Source organism: Delphinapterus leucas, chromosome 16 (genome assembly GCF_059928025.1).
Source record: "Delphinapterus leucas isolate spDelLeu-1000000601 "Yukka" chromosome 16, BTC_Dleu_Yukka2, whole genome shotgun sequence".
NCBI classification, from domain to species: Eukaryota; Metazoa; Chordata; class Mammalia; order Artiodactyla; family Monodontidae; genus Delphinapterus; species Delphinapterus leucas.
This window is the reverse complement of record NC_143144.1, coordinates 6,162,250-6,178,710: the sequence shown is the minus strand read 5'-3', so window position 1 is coordinate 6,178,710 and position 16,461 is coordinate 6,162,250. Positions and strand designations below refer to the sequence as shown.

At 39.8% G+C, this 16,461-nt stretch overlaps 1 pseudogene; it reads left to right on the top strand.

Annotated features, from left to right (window-relative positions):
* Positions 1–16,461, top strand: part of LOC149747207 (uncharacterized) — a 52,667-nt pseudogene that overhangs the window by 28,452 nt on the left and 7,754 nt on the right.

The window sequence follows — 16,461 nt, the reverse complement described above, 5'->3', positions numbered from 1 at the left end:
CTCCACAAAAAGAGAAACCACCACCATGAGAAGCCCACGCACCACAAGGAAAAGCAGCCCTCACTCACCGCAACTAGAGAAAGCCTGCACGCAGCAACGAAGACCCAATGCAGCCATAAATAAATAAATAAATAAGAAAGAGTCTGCCTTTCTTTTCTTAATTTTAAGTCTGAGTAACTGAAAATTCTGATGAAGGGTGTGTGCAAGTGTATAACAAATTCCTTACGTGATTAGTCAAGCTACCCAACTTGAAACAAGTTTTATTTTTGTCTCTGTTACTGGTAAACTGCATGGACTACTTTTACTTGGCTCAGATCAAGTTTGATCAACGTGTTTGGCACATAAATGAATACATCCCTAAATAAATCAACCTGTTTGGGCAAAACAAATGAATCTATTATGACAGGAGCCAAGCAGAAACTTCCCCTGAAACTTTCCAGTGAATATGACACATGATCAGTGTCTAAAGCTTTCCCCACCACCGCAGGGAGCAGAGCTGCACCTGCCTTGCTGCACGTTGCAGTTTACACAGCCTGTGTCACACTGTTGCTTTGACTCAGAACTCAGTGATGGACAGATTAATTTACCTGGAGAGCATCCGATCTTAATCTCAAATCTGCCTCTGCTTTTGGTGCGAATGTTGAGAATTCTAAGAAAGAAAACAGAAATGCTCTCGTATCTGGCATGTGAAAGACATATGATTAATTATGCTTTAGTTTTTAACAGCATTCTTTTTTTTTTTTTTTTTTGCGGTACGTGGGCCTGTCACTGTTGTGGCCTCTCCCGTTGCGGAGCACAGGCTCCGGACGCACAGGCTCAGCGGCCATGGCTCACGGGCCCAGCCGCTCCGCAGCATGTGGGATCCTCCCAGACCGGGGCACGAACCCGTGTCCCCTGCATCGGCAGGCAGACGCTCAACCTCTGCGCCACCAGGGAAGCCCTAACAGCATTCTTTTGAAAGTGCCTACGTAAGCCCATGGAAATAGAAGTTTCTGTCATATGCGTGTTGCTTTCAAGTCCACTGAAAGTATAGTTTCTCAGACTTGGTATTTCATAGTGAATTATCTTGGTTCTCAGTGATGAGTTGGTACCTGTATGACAAGAAAATTTGTGTCTCTTTTTTAAAATTAATTAATTAATTAATTTGGTTGCACCGGGTCTTAGTTGTGGCAGGAGGGCTCCTTAGTTGTGGCATGTGAACTCTTAGTTGCGGCATGCATGTGAGATCTAGTTCCCTGACCAGGGGTCGAACCCTCACCCCCTGCACTGGGAGCGTGGAGTCTTATCCACTGCGCCACCAAGGAAGTCCCAGATTTGTGGCTCTTGACGGTTCACACACAGCCTCAGATATTTTATACTCAGTTATGTATATTTGAGATGACCACTGGCAGCTAAAGTATATTCTTGGACTGCAGTGACGCTTATTTTAGAGGCAGCACTGGGGAGCAAAATAACATAGTCTTGGGAATTAAATAGACGTCAGATTGAGCCCTGGCTCTGCCACCAAGTTGAAGCTCCAGGCATGTAACGTCATCTTTCTGGGCCTAAGTTTCCTCATCTGCCTATGATGGTAATTAAGTGAGATGATGTATGGCAAGTGTCTGATACATAAGCGATGTTTAAATGATAGTGTCAGTGAGCCATTAAACTTGTAACATTTACTTAATATGCATTTATTTATTCATATTGTGTGCTGATTTCCAGGAAGGGATAAAACACAAATGTTTTCTGTCTTTCAATCATGTATATCTCAATACATAGAAAATTTATGTTACATATATGCCTACTGGATTCATGCATATGAATAAATATGTCACATACCTCCCATATAACTCTCAGAATTAGAAATTGAAGAGTCAATGGGAAATTCCACTTCTTTTTTTAGAGTTTGAATTGCTCCAGATCCTTGGAATGACCATAATATCAATTGTATATAAACTGAAGTATTATATAGCTACATATTTCTGATTTATCACATTCACTTTTTCAGGAATGCAATGAAATGTTGTTGTTGTGACATCGTACTTCATCACTTTTATTCATGCCCTCAGCTTCAGCACTTTTTATTACAAAGTTAAGAGATATATGAAATAAATTATTTTAGACCTGTTTTTAAAAATTTTGCATAAGAAAGAATACTTTCAATATTTTAATAAAATTAATGGTGTTATATCAAAACTTGATAAAGATAGCACCAAAAAAAAATAATAAAACCCTTATAGCCCATCAATTTTTGCAGTGACTGCAAAAATAGTAAATAAAGTTATTTTCAATGGAGCACAGTAATACATTCATAAAATAATTCATAAATATCAGGTAGAGTTCATTATAGGAACATAAGAATGGTGCAAAATTGGGAATTCCATAAATGCAGTTCCCTGTATTAATATATAAAAAGCATATGATCTGTGGTGGCTTTGTAACGTGTCAATTTGTCCAGGCTGAATCAAATTCCTTCCCTTAATTATAGAATAAATCAGTTGAAGTAATGAAAATATTAACAACTATGAACAATTTGTGCGTATATAAGCAATGACAAGTCCTTAATCTGACCAAAAGCGGTAATAAAATGTTATCAATTTTAAGACATATTCTGATTTCAGAGGTTTAAAATGTCAAAAAGATGTGCCTCTAATAATCAGTGAAATATGGCATTTCAAATTGTTGAGGAAAAGATGGGCTATTCATTGCAATTAACACATTTGACAATACGAAAACAATTCTCTTTGACAAAATAAAAATGTACACAAATCACAAAACAAATGACAAATTATAAGAGTTATTTTAAAAACATGAGTGGGGAAAAGCATGACAAAGGGTTAATTACCTTACTATAAAAAGAATTCTTATAAATTAATAAGGAAATGATCAATAGTTAAGAAAAATGGGCCAAAGACAGACATAAGCAGACAGATCTCTGCAGAGAGACATATGGACAATAAATCAGTGACAGAGTACTCAACTTCACTCTTGAGTTAAAATGCAAATTAAAACAAAATACTATTTACACTTATCAGATTGGCAAAAATTTTAAAGTTTGATAACACCCAGTATTGCTAAGAGTAAGGGAAAATAAGCACATTTATACACTATTATTGGTGGAAGCATAAATGGCACATCAGATTTAAAATTTTCTTCTTGGCTTTATAGAAATTATGTCAGTGATTTGTAAAGTCCTCTAAAATGGAGTATTTGAACACAAATTTATCAACCATGTGCTTTTGTAATCAAACCGATCTAGATGAAGGCTGGGCCTTAGGATTTGATGTCGAGAAGGAAAGAAGCTAGGCTCCTAGTAACCCTATATTTATATACGTCAGGGTTTTCTTTAAGGTCTGTTCACAACTCCATATAAGTGCTTGTATACATGGTTCTGCCCGTAAATGCCGCTTGGAGCTTGGAGCCGGGCGGCCCTGTGGGTGTCTGTCATTTCCAGTTTTTACTTGCCGTGGGACTTGGGTAAGACACTTTCATTAAGACCTGGAAGATAGGTAGAACAATAGCTGCTTCCCAGAACTGTGATGTGAACGGAATGAGATAACTTATACAAAGCTTTTATCATGTTACCTGACACATAGTATACTTAATAAATACTGTTATTATTATTTTATAATCAGCTCACAATCTTGGCTATTGGCCCATTTTAAAATGCTGTCTTGTGCTTAATTTAATAGGGTTCTGGAGAAAAGGAAGCGTTTTGGATTCAGCAGTTCATCTGTAATTGCCTTTCTTTTTGTAGACACCCACGTGCCAATTGTTGTTTTTGTTTTAATTCTTGCCATAAAGTTCTCACCTCACATCTTTGGTCAACACTCACGTAGTGTTCTAGGCCCTTCTCTTGTCTTAAGATGACTTCCGGTCAGGACAGCCATGTGCAAAAATATCCTGCATTTCATGATGGTTCAACTTCTCTGTAGAAGCCAAGTTGGCGGAAGGGACAGCTAACTCAAAGAATGTCACAATTTGCTGGTTGGAATCTGTAGTTGGAACTCTGGTGGCATCTATTCATAGCAGTCCCGTGGTGACATTGCATTTGTGTTTGGGAGGGAGCCTCTGAGGAAAAGCTACTTACTGCTCTTTCAGAATTGAAAAAACTCCAGGTGAAAATCAGCTACAATGAAATATATGTATATGTGAAACTGAATATTGAATACATATATAGAATATTGAAAAATATATATTTCATATTTATAATATATACATTATATATTTTTAATCAAAATATAGTTGTATCTTGCTTTGAAATCAGAGAATCTGACACACTTGAGCCAGGTATGAAGAGTGGAGATTTGAGTGGATTCGATAAAGACCTTAGTTGGAACCAAGTAGTCGAACATGAAGTGATGTTTACCCCTGGAATGTGATCATGTCAGTGGATACGTGCACCTGTCCTGTTATATGGAAGAATGAGAGCTAAACTATAAACATATGCATTGGGCTAATTATATGAAGTCATCTTAACCGTGGAATAACTTCTAGCTTTCAAGCGGAAAGAGAAAGTTAATTATTGCTGAATTAATAAGCTCCAAACTGCTCTGGAACCATTGGTATTAGTATACATCTAAATGGAGAAGGTAGGAATCAGAAGGGAATGGTGAGCACCAGAAACTGAGAGGTCAGGAGGGCACATCCAGCTGTGTCTAAATTGATGAGCCACACAACTCACATCTTTTGTACTGATTGTTCGCTGTATCTGGAAGATGCTCTGGGCTGCAAGTAACAGAAATCTCAACCTGTCCTAAATGTGAAGGAAAGGTATTATTTCACAGAGCAGGAAGTCTAAATGTAGGACAGGCTCCAGATGCAGCACAATGAAGGCTCTGGCTCTGTTTAATTGTTATTGCTCTGCCCTGTGTGTGTAGCTTTGTCCTTAGCCTGTTTCCGCTATTATTACAAGAGGAGGGAAAGGGAGGGGAGGAGAGGGAGGAGAGGAGGGGAGAGAGGGCTTTCCCATCAGCCTCATTAAGCTAGCAGCTGTCAGTGGCCACTATTGCATCACACATTATTGCCATAGACATGTCACGTGCTGATTGGCTTAAATGTCATCCCTGAGTCAATTACTTGACAAGAGGATGGAATTAATGTTATTGGCCTAGACCAGATAGAGACCTCAAATCTCCCACTTAGAGGATGGAGTCAGATTCCCCTTTATCACACAAGCTGCATATGAACAAAATTGGAGCTCTGTTAGATAGAATATGATGGGGGCCAGATGGGGAATGCATGCCTGATAGACAGCTAGCAGATTATACTACATATGCTAATCAAGCAACCTCTGACCAGGAATCAAAATTTTAAAATTCACTGTCCATAGGGCATAAAAGACTGATCACTTTGCAAGTTATACCTCTCACAAGTTAATATATTAGCATCTGAGTTTATACAGTTATCTCTCCAGGTCTTCAGAGAACTAAACCATTCTTGATATGTTGACAAAACAGGTGTCTGTGCCTGCATTTCTGAGGACCAGCCACACACCACAGAACAGAATGATTTCACCAAGGGGGCTTTAGTTGGCATTCATTGATGACCCCCTTCTTGTCATATTTCATGCTTTCATCATTCATATTTTATATTTCATCAAGTTTGAGTACATAATTGCTCTGAATGCATCAGTGGGAGCACCCTAAGTCTGTACCCTGGTTTAAAGTCTCAATCCAGTGCAAATACAAGTCCAAATGATTTCCTTTCCTCCCCATTTATTATGTTCTTTTAATTCTTATATACTTATATAACTATGTAAATTTATTTAAACGTGCAACGTTTTTTTGTTTATTATCTGTCACATCCACTGGACTAAGGGTAACGAGGACAGAGGCTTTGTCTGTTTTATTTACCACTGTAGCCCAGGACCTTAGTCTAAGCCTGGGCACTATTCTGTGTCAGGCATGTAGCTGGCCTTCAATAAATTCCAGGCAGTCCTTGCTTTGCACAGTTAGCGTGAGACCATAAAATGACTGTGTAAAGCATTCTTAATAAACTACGGAAAAAGTTAGAATTGTTCCATGATCGTTAAAAATGTTTGTCGAAACAAAAACTCTAACGTCAGTTATAAATGCATAGCAAAATAAGAAAAGAGTGAAACTCATATTCACTTAGTATACTGTAGTTTAAAAATTAGAAACATAGGAAAAAAATAAAGTGTTTTATATATTTTTGCAAAAAATGTATTGAGTGCTTTGCTTCTGTATGTCTATTCTCTACTTAACTAATTCCTGGTTTTACATTCAATATATTCACCCTTGTGCTTTCTTTTGTTTTATACTGTTCTTTTCTTCCTAGCTTTTTGAGCTGCAATTTAAAAAAAAAAATTATTGGAGTATAGTTGACTTACAATGCTGTGTTAGTTTCTGCTGTACAGCAAAGTGAATCAGTTATACATATGTCCACTGTCTTTTAGATTCTTTCCCCATATAGGTCATTACAGAGTACTGAGTAGAGTTCCCTGTGCTATACAGAAGGTCCTTATTAGTTATCTATTTTATATATAGTAGTGTGTATATGTCAATCCCAATCTCCCAGTTTATCCATCTCCTGCCTTTCCCCCCCGGTAACCATAAGTTTATTTTTTACATCTGTGACTCTATTTCTGTTTTATAAATAATGAACTACAAATTTCGCTCATTACTTTTTGTTCTTTCATTTTTATTGAAAAATTATTTAGTGGTATTAGCTTTTCTCTAATCACTGCTTTAAATACATCCTGTAGATTCTGATATATAGTGTTTTCATTGTCTATTACTTATTTAAAATCATATAATTTCAGCTTGTATTTCTCCTTTTAGCCAAGGGTTGTTTAATAAAAGATTTTGTTTTTATATTTCTGTGACTACTCTGATCTGAAGACTGCTACCTCTGCTTTCTTTTTGTTTCCATTTGCCTGGTATACTTTCATTCATCCCTTCATGTTTAGCCTTTCTGAAGCACTTTGTTTTAGGTGTGTCTCTTGTACATAGCATGCAGTTAAGTTTAGTTTTGTGAGCCAAATTGAAAATCTTTTTGTTTTAATAAATAAATCAAGGACTTCCCTGGTGGTACAGTGGTTAAGAATCCACCTGCCAATGCAGGGGACACGGGTTCAAGCCCTGGTCCTGGAAGATGCCATGGAGCAACTAAGCCCATGTGCCACAACTACTGAGCCTGTGTGCCACAACTGCTGAAGCATGCACACCTAGAGCCCGTGCTCTGCAGCAAGAGAAGCCACCGTAGTGAGAAGCCCGCGCACCGCAACAAAGAGTAGCCCCTGCTCGCCGCAACTAGAGAAAGCGCGCGCGCAGCAACGAAGACCCAACACAGGCAAAATAATTAATTAATTAAAAAAAAAAAACACTCCCTGCTCTCCTCTCCCCCCAGCCCTTGACAACCACCATTCTACTTTCTGTCTCTATGAAGCTGACAACAGTAGAGACCCCGTATAAGTGGAATCATACAGTATTTGTCCTTTTGTGACTGGCTCACTTCACTCAGCATGATGTCCTCAAGTTTCATCCATGTAATAGCATGGGTTAGAATTTCCTTCCATGGGATGGATAGACTACCTTTTGTTTATCCTTTTATTTTTTAACGGACACTTGGTTGCTTCCACCTTTTGGCCATTGTGAACAGTGCTGCTGTGAACACGGATACATAAATATCTCTTCGTGTCCCTGTTGTCAATTATGTTGCGTATATACTGTATTATAATTTTTAAGTTTATAATTTTTTCATCCCATTATTATGTTCCATATTATTCTGTATAATTTGAATGACAAAGTTGTAAGGGACTTTACAGATGACCTGGCCCAACTCTCTCATTTTTCAGATGAAGAAGCTAATACCCAGTAGGCTTTAGTAGATAAAGTCTCACAATTAATTCGTGGCAGACTTGAGACTAGAACCCAAGCCTCTGGACTCCTAATCCAGAGAGTTTGCTATCATATGGGCCCTCCCTGTGACCCTGCTAGTGATATCCACCCCCTCTCCTGCTTGAATCTAAAACTTGTTGAAGACAATCTTATATGCGCTCACATACTTGATATTTTGAAACACTGGGCAAAGTCGTACTGCCTGTACCTAAATTAATAACTTTTATCTCTGGAAGAGAATTAACTAGCAACTAGCAATGTGTACACGCCTCCTCAAGACTGGCACCAAAAGCAAGACTCCCCAAAGGCAGATATGCTACGACAAACAGCTTTGCGACTGGTTACTTGTCATGGCAACGGCTCGAGGAAGAAAAACGAAATCCTAAACTCTCTGGCTTCTACAAGCTTGTAAGAGCCAATTATGCACCTCTCTTCCCAGTTCCACGTTTGGTGACGTAACATTGGCAGCTTGAAATCAGCCATAGTGGAAGAGTGTACACCTCAGAAACCAGCAGATGCTACGAACTGTGCCCCATGTTCCCACTGAAAGCCGGCGGTTAAGCATTTATCAGCACCTACTGTTGCCAGGGACTGGGCTCAGAGTTATGGGTGGTGGTGGCAATGTTATTTAGTCCAGCTTATAATCGATAAACCTTAGTCATTTAGTCATATTAAGCCAACCATTTATTCTTCTTTCAAGTACTTATTGATTATTTATTTGTTTTTGGCTGCATTGTGGTGCGCGGGCTTCTCTCTAGTTGTGGCGTGCGGGTTCTCTCTCTCTAGTTGTGGCACGTGGGCTCCAGGGCGCGTGGGCTCAGTAGTTGCGGCACGTGGGCTTCTTTGCCCCGCGGCATGTGGGATCCTAGCTCCCCAACCAGGGGTCGAGCCCATGTCCCCTGTATCGCAAGGCAGACTCTTTACCACTGGACCCCCAGGGAAGCCCCCCAATCATTTGTTCTTACTCTACTACTTATATTTGTTTCCTCAGGTGTAAAAAATAAAAGCAACAAAAATGTCATCTATCTCCAGGAAAAACTGTATTACGATAACTCGGTAAGCATGGGTGTCAAGGGAGAACTAATGCGGGTACTTGCCTGGCACCTCAGATCCGATTTGCGGGAAGTGCAAGCATCCTCAAAGAACAAGAAGCCGACAAGCGCAGTGTATGGAGAAGAGAAGCCTTCCTCTGAGGAGAACAGGATTCACATACCCAGGCCACAGGTGGATTCCTGAGGCGAGGGATATTTGGGGGTGTGGTTTTGTCATGCCAGCCACCCACCTTCCCACCAAGCCCCAGAGACATGACGAGGGAACTTAAGAATGTCGCCTTGGCTCCTCGGAGTCTGATAGCTTCATTACAATTCAGGCGCAGAGAGGACCTGACGGAGAGGAGTGGCAGGTCGTCAGTGAGCAGACTAAGGTAAGTTTCTTAGAGCAGGGGTCCCCAACCCCTGGGCTGTGGACTGCTACTGGTCCTTGGCCTGTCAGGACCTGGGCTGCATAGCTGGAGGTGAGTGGTGGGCAAGCACCTGCCGCTCTCCATCACCCGCCATAGCTTGCATTACCGCCTGAACCATCCCCCCCGCCTCCCCCGCAATCCGTGGAAAAATTGTCTTCCACGAAACCAATCCCTGGTGCCGAAAATGCCAGGGACCGCTCTCTTAGATGGAAGACACAGCAACAAACTCAGCCCTTCTGCGGGTAAAACACCAAGAAAACTCAAATGGAGACAACCAGAACTTGCAGGTTCGTTGGGTCAAAACACAGTGTCTAGACTGGTTGTAGGTCCCAGCGACCCTGACGGATGTGGAGTCTGAACCAAGTGTTGTTTCTGTTACCAATGAAGTTGTAACCTACTCCCTTATTTGTTACCCAGGGTGGGTGGTTTAGGAAACTAAGGGTTATAACAGTTCAAAGAGAGGATAAATGACAATCTTTCCACCATGTATACCACATTTGATGTCCACATGTGCAAGAACAGAAGTGTCCTCTTCACCCTCAGTATTCTTAAGTGCTTTTGATCATGTAGCTGGTCCCTACTTTATTGTTTGTTTAATAAACAAATTCATGGATCCCTTTCTTTCCATTCCCAGCACCGCTAACAAAGATCAGGCATAAATACTTAGTACCTATGATGTCCAGGCACTGTGCTAGAGATGAAGAGACAAAGGTAGAATTCTTCTCCTCAAAGGCTTAAAGTCAGTAAAAGGAAATGAACATGCTACAGCAGTAGCCCTGTGACTGCTCTCCACTTCCTTGGTCTCCTTCCTACTCCAACCCATAGTGGATGTGCTAGTAGTTTCACTGTCCTGAAAGACCACTTCGATCATGTCACCCACCCAATCATCTCTATGACACTCCCATGCCGGTAACGTCCAGTCCAACCTCCTCAGAAGCTGGGCTACCCCAGGCCAACTCCTCTCTGAAGCTCTCCAATGTTTCCCACAACTCTGCTACACAACATCCCTGATCCAGACAAACCAATTTCATCATTGTTCATTGAACGTGCCCTGTGTTTCTTCTCCCCCTTTAAAACATACCTCTTTCCCTACAAATGCCCTCCCTGTTCATTTTTCATATCCGAATCCCTTCTGCCTTCCAAAATCCTATTCAAGTTAAACTTTACCCAGAGTCTTTTCTCCACCTTCGAGGTGAGGCTTATTCATTCATTCAACAAGACAAATTAGCTGCGTCTTTACTGGGTGTGAAGAGCAGTGCTAGGGATGTACAGCACCTGGAAAAAATGCCTTACATGTAATAAATTCTTAAATAATTATTGACTTGCTGTGAAGTAGAAATTCTGGTCCTATTTAATCTTGTCCTTACCCAGTGAATATCTGTAAGCCTATTAAGAACTTGATGGAGTGATTGAAACTTCTCAAATTAAAGAATATTCTAATATATATCTGTCTTGTTTTGACAGTTAAAGGAAGGTTATTTGTAATCTCTACAGAAATAAGTGATATCTGTTCTTTTGTCAAAGTGAACAATGCATTCTTCCAGGTAAGAAACGTCTGTCCTTGTCCTGACAGTAGCCAGTTTGAAGTCCTTCGAGCTTGAGATTACTGTAACTTGTCCCACTATTAAATATTGCCTTGTGTCTTGTGAGTCCTGTATTCTATAAGCCCACGTGCAGCAACGAAGACCCAACACAACAACAAAAATAAATAAATAAAACTCATCAGGGGACTTCCCTGGTGGCACAGTGGTTAATCCACCTGTCAATGCAGGGGACATGGGTTCCATCCCTGGTCTGGGAAAATCCCACATGCTGTGGAGCAACTGGGCCCACGCGTCACAACTACTGAGCCTGTGCACTGGAGCCCACGAACCACAACTACTGCGTCCGAGTGCCACAGCTATTGAAGCCCACACGCCTAGAGCCCGTGTTCCGCAACAAGAGAAGCCACCACAATGAGAAGCCCACTCACCACAATGAAGAGTAACCCCCACCCCCCACTCACTGCAACTAGAGAAAGCCTGTGAGCAGCAACAAAGAACCAACGCAGACAAAAAAAAAAAAAACTCATCAGAAAACTGAGGATTTCTTCAGGATTTCAGGAACTGAAGAAACCTAAATAAACTAAAATTCAGAAAGCAAGGAGTCCTTCACAGAAGAGAAAATGTTCCTGGCTGCTCTTCTCCCTGTGAAATGCTGAGAAGAGGGCTCTGCCTCATCTGGTGGGCAAGGAAAAGCCAACCAAATCTTTAACAAGTTTAACAGCATAGGTGGTTGGGCATGACAGATCAGAATTCAGAAGAGCTCCAGTCACATAGCAAGTTTGTACCCACTCACCAACTCTTTCAATAAGTCTTCACAGAATACTGGAGAGCAATATGCCAATGGCTGGGGCAGGATAAGAGGCCTGAGACATATCCATTTTCAGGTGTGCAGGGCCTCTCTTAAGTGCAAGACAGACGCCCTTAGAATAAGAAGGCAGATCAGGAGAGCTGACGGAAGTCTAACCTAAATGCCTATGGCTTTCAGTTCCAAATGCTGGACTGGGGAAGGAGAAAAAGAACTGAGAGAAACTCTGCTCGAACAATCTGAGTTTCCACAGAATAGAAGGCAACTGTCCCCCACAGACTGGTAAAAGTACAGCAGGATAGACAGAGATCTCCTGAGTTACAGAAATCTGGAGCCAGTACTGGAGAACAAAGAGAACTCCTCAATAACCCCAAAAGTTGTCAACCAAGCTATAAAGCAGAAAGGCATCACCAATAGTTTAAAGAACTGAGAGCTCAGCTGTAAAGTACAAAGAGATCTCTGAAAACTTGCCATTGCTCAGATCTTTCTCCCTGCAGAGCAGAAAGTCCTAATTCCACCATCAAAACATTTAGAAACGGTGTTGAACTAAATCCAGCTAAAAATACAACAAAGTCCAAACCAAGGTCAACTATTGAACAAACTGACTCAGCCCCCAACTCTAGTGGCCTGACACAAAAAGGGTATGCACTTTTCTAGAGGAAAATATTTACTTTATCCTTTACTATTTTTATATCAGTACATATCATTCAGTGTGCAATCAAAAATTACAAAACACATGAAGAAGCAATAAAATGAGATCCATGGAAAGGAAAGAAAAGAAACAGTCAATAGAAACAGACCCAGAGATGGCCTGAAGTTGGAATGATCAGATAAGAACTTTAAATTAGCTGTGTTAAAATGCTATAGGGTCTAGCAGAAAAGGTGAACAATATGCACGCAAAGATAGAGAAATTTAGCAGAGACATAAAATCTATTACAAAAAAGAACCTCATGGAAAAGTTAGAAATAAAAAGTTCAGTATCAGAAAAGAATAATTCACTAGATAGGATTAACAGCAAACCAGATATAGCAGGAAAAGGAGAATCAATGAACTTGAATATGAGACAACAGAAAGCATCCAAGCTGAGAAAAGATAGTGAGAGGGAAAAAAAAAAAAAAAAAGACCTGAGTGTCCAATATCTGTGGAACAATACCCAATGGTTTAATATATAGGTAATTGAAGTCTCAGAAAGAAAGGAGAGACAGAATGGAGAAGAAATATATGAAGAGATAATGACTAAGAATGTCCTGCAATTTGATGAAAGACATCAATTCATAAATCCAAGAAGTTAAAGAAACCTCAAAGGAAAAAAAATCTAGGCATATCATAATCACAAGGTTAAAGCAAAGATAAATAGCAAATATAAAATCAGTTAGAGAAAAAAAGGCACATTAAATACAGGAGACAATAGCAAATAGATGAAAATAAAAGTGAAAACGCTAAAGAAATGAACCAGTGAAAACATCCTACAAAACCAAAGCAAAATAAAGACATTTTCAGACTGACAACAGCAGAGAGAACTTATCCTCAGAGCCCTGCACTATAAGTTTTTCAGGCTGAAGGAAAATGATGCCAGATGAAGCTCAATATATACAGGAAGGGATGGTGGGTAAATATGCATTTAAAAAAAAACTTAAAAAAATCTTCACCTTTTAAATATATTTATGTAAATGTTTCTTTGAAAAATTATTGATGTTTTAAAACAAAATGTAAAGTAATAATGCATTGTAGGGTTTATGGTATATGTAGAAGGAAAATATAAGATAATAAGAGAGCAAAGAGTGGATATGGGTAAATTAAAATGTACAGTTATAAGGTTCTTATACTATCTATACAGTTGAATATTATTTGAAGATAGACTAGGGTAACTGAAAAATACTTATTAAAATCTCTAGAGCACCTTCTAAAAATAACACAAAGTTGGATATAACACTAAAAAGTGAATAGATGAAGCAAAATAAAATACTAAAAATAACACATGATCACACACACACAAAGGAAGGACAGGAGGAATGGAGAACCAAAGAACGAATGGGAAAATAAAAGCCAACTAACAAGACAGGATACTTAAAGCCAACCATATCAATAATTACATTCAATGTAAATGGAATATACACTTCATTCACAGGCAGAGATTATGCACATCCCCAGTGGTTGATGTTGGCTGCCATCAGCAACCTCTCTCGGACCAGTAGCTGGAACACTTACGCGTGGCCTCCCTGTGTGGCTTGGGGTTCCTCACTCATGGCACTGAAATTCAAGGGTGCACATCCCAAACAGAAAGAGAGAGCCAGAGGGGACCTGCATATCCTTTTATGACTTAACTCTGGAGGTCTTATTTCTGAGGTCATTACAAAGAATCACCACATTCAAGGGTAAAAGGCCTTCCACTTCTTAACTGGGGGAGAGGCAAGTTTCTGGAAGAGCTTGTAAGACTGCAAATACTGTTGCAGTCATTTTTGGAAAGACAAAAATCTGTCACAGGCTCCATTTGATGAGGTAGTGACTTGGTTATTTTTTAGGTTCCAAGCCATTACTAGGCACCTCTCTTCAATTACAGGTAGGCCAGATGGTCAGTTATCTCCATGATCATTGGTGGACAGGATCCTCTAACATTCGTAGGGAGTGGGCTAAAGGGGATATTTTGATCACTCTTCCTAAATGAAGTAGCACCAAGGCCTAGATATGAAGCAGTTTTGTCAGAGAGATTAGGGCTTGGCAGATTATCACTTGAGGGCCAAATCCAGCCTGCAACATGTTTCTGTAAATAAAATTCTATTGGAACACAGCCACCCCTATTTGTTTACATAATATCCCTGGCTGTTTTCACATTACAATGGCAGACTTGAGTTGTTGCAACAGAGACCTACCATATTTTCTATATGGCCTTGACAGCAAAAGATTTCTGACTCATACCTCATCATAGGAACAGGTGGATGTACTTTCCTGCCTCAGGATCTCAGGATCTGAAAGGAGATTTTCCCAGTCTCCTTCAGTCTCATCTGTTTGATTAAGATGCACTGGGGGAGGGGCTGGTAGGATGCTCTACTTTTAAGAGGCGGGAGGATGGTGGATATCTTGGCCACCAAGTGTATTGATGAAGCTAAGCGCACCACAGATCAGAGGTAGATGTCTATACAGATATTTCTTAAGAAGATCTCAGACTAGGTGGAATCTTATCCACAGACTCCAGATCACTTCTTGTCCCATCTATTTACTAAGAGTAGACGGCAGAGTCAATGGAACAGCCTTTATTGGGGTTGGGGTAGTCTGACACAGGAAGGAATCAAAGAATCACCTCAGAAGACTTCTCTGTGCTGGGGGGATTGGATGATCAGGTCTTCCGGATCACTGCTTTTCAAGCATACATATTTCTGGGGTTTTCCTTCTATCTTATGCTCATTACTTTTTTTGTCTCCAGTAAAGGCTCTTTCCGTAGCATAAACAGGGAGTCAGTTGTCATGGGCTCTCCCTCAATAATAGCAAGTTCATGGAAATAGGTATTCATGGAAACTGTTTTATGAAAGCGTCCTCCATGTCTTGAATTCTCTGCCTGTAAATATTTGTTCCCTCTACATTGACAATTTCTGTCCAGTCCTTACATTCTTCTTAAATCAATTTGTTTTAAAGAATGTCCATCTGCTCAGGGAGTTCTCTAAGAGCCTCTATTTTTTAGGGCTTTGTATTTATTTTCCAGTTGTGCTTTTGTTAAGTGCAGTGATAAAAAGTTGTTATAACTTTTTGTTGTTTTTCTCCCTCTTCATGCCCAGCTCACACCCCATCACTCATTTTATTTTTTAACAATAATAACCATAGCTGCCATTTATTTCATGTTTACCATTATTGAGATACTGAACTAGATATTCTGTATAACTTATCTCAGTTAAATCTTCACACTTGATATTCTTCACTGCATTTATTAGGGTGGAATTTATTAACCCAGTTATAATGATATAACCTAAACATCAAGACACCCAATTATAATACAAAAGACATAAAACATTATTTAGAAAGAAAAGTTCTCAGCAACCCAGAATATATTTGTTATAAGATTAAGGTACATACATATATATATATATGTATACATATATATATATTTTTAACATCTTTATTGGGGTATAATTGCTTTACAATGGCGTGTTAGTTTCTGCTTTATAACAAAGTGAATCAGTTATACATATGTTCCCATATCTCTTCCCTCTTGCGTCTCTCTCCCTCCCACCCTCCCTATCCCACCCCTCTAGTTGATCACAAAGCACCAAGCTGATCTCCCTGTGCTATGCGGCTGCTTCCCACTAGCTATCTATTTTACGCTTGGTAGTGTATATATATCCATGCCACTCTCTCACTTTTTCACAGCTTACCCTTCCCCCTCCCCATATCCTCAAGTCCATGCTCTAGTAGGTTTGTGTCTTTATTGCCATCTTACCCCTAGGTTCTTCATGACCTTTTTTTTTTTTTCTTAGATTCCATATATATGTGTTAGCATACAGTATTTGTTTTTCTCTTTCTGACTTACTTCACTCTGTATGACAGACTCTAGGTCCATCCACCTCACTACAAATAACTCAATTTCGTTTCTTTTTATGGCCAAGTAATATTCCATTGTATATATGCATCACTCATTTTTGATTGTAGATGGTCTCTACCATTTTCAACTAATATTGATGTAGTTTTGTAATAGGGAAGAACAAATCTGACTCCATATTAGATCTGTTCCTTTTTACTTTAACCTTTGGTGCTCTGTTGCCTGCCCTTAGTCATGCTGGCTCTGCACCTTTTGTAAAAGAATGTTGCCTGTAGCC